This window comes from Choloepus didactylus, chromosome 21 (assembly GCF_015220235.1).
Source record: "Choloepus didactylus isolate mChoDid1 chromosome 21, mChoDid1.pri, whole genome shotgun sequence".
NCBI lineage: Eukaryota > Metazoa > Chordata > Mammalia > Pilosa > Megalonychidae > Choloepus > Choloepus didactylus.
The window spans coordinates 22,561,508-22,562,983 of NC_051327.1; positions in this window are offsets into that span (position 1 = coordinate 22,561,508).

The following is a 1,476-nucleotide window of genomic DNA, read 5'->3' on the forward strand; positions in this document are numbered from 1 at the left end:
TGCACGTCCGCTTCCTAGCACCACCCCCCAGCTCTGCAGCCAGTGGACTGGGCCACACTTGCACTCTCTAAGTGGCCTTGGAGCAGCGGGAACCGCGTCTCTGGATCTGCGGCAGAAGGGTTTCAGAGCAAACCAGGTCGCTGGCTCTAGCCGCGGTGGGACTACCCTGAGGTCGCGAGCAGAGCTGAGTCCGCGACCTCGAAGCAGCGCCCTAGTTCCGGAGAACTACACCTCCCAGAAGTCACCGCGCGAGGCTCTTCCGGTACTACAGAAGGGCTTCCGGCCACGGAGATGACAGGCATGGGTGGGTCCCGCGCGGGGCAGTGGACTTGCTGGGAATCCTTCTCCGGGTGGCTCCGGTAAAGGGGCGTGAATGTCAGCGAACTCACGCGCTTCCGTCCACCCCGCGGGTCTCAGCCACCCGAGCTCCTTTCTACTGGACGGTGATCCATGCAGATGCTTGGATAGTTCCCACAGATGCGTGGATCACGGCGCTGAAACCTGCCCCAAATCCGAAAGCCCAAGGAGTCCCGGCTATAGGCCTCGCTCCCAGAGGGTCCGCTAACAGAGGGCACTTTATTTGTTTTGAAGACAAACCTATCCTTCAGTTCTCATACCAGCCCTGAAATGGGTGTCTTTATCCCCATGTCACAGATGAGAAATGCGAGACGACCTAGCTCAATTTTTTTTTTTTTGCTCTGGAGTAACCCTTGAAATAATGATCATAACTCAGCAACCCTCAACCCCCATAAAAATTGTCTGCAACTCATGATAGTGATACTGATCAAAAGTGGTGGTTCTCTGATGGATGTGCACAAATGACCGATTCCTGAGACCCCTAGGTTTCAAAGAGAAGAAGAGTTTATTGCTGAGCCCAAAGCAGGAGACCAGACTGCCTTTTGGCCTAAAAATCTGTCTCCCTGAACTGCATTAACTCTGATAGTGTTATAGTATCAAAAGATGGGCAAGTTTTAGATAATGAACACAGTATTGAGCATGCACAAATTGATTACATGCTTATCACAGAACATATATAAGAAAATGGCAGCCTTAATATGATGAAGAACATGACTTTCAGTATTAAAGTGAAGTATACATCACTTATAGGTTAAAGTTTAAGCTACTGCACATGTCTGGGGGGCCACTTTTGGTTAGATCCAGCTCTATCAAGAGAGCTTTGGAATTGGGGTGTTAGTTCTGGGTTGAATCAAGGTCCTTCATTAATAAACATTAAGGACTGTCTTTATTGATCATAAGACTCTAAAGCTGAAATATAGGATAAGAGGGGTATAAGTGAGGGTTAGTCACAAGGTTTTTACAATCACAAGATAAAGGCTGTATAGTTATACAATCTTTATCAAAGATCAAGGCAGTAGGATTACAGTTCAACAATTTCAGATATTTCCCTCTGGCTATTCTAATATACCAGAAAATAAAGAGAAATATCTATAAAATGATTGATAATCATAATCAGTT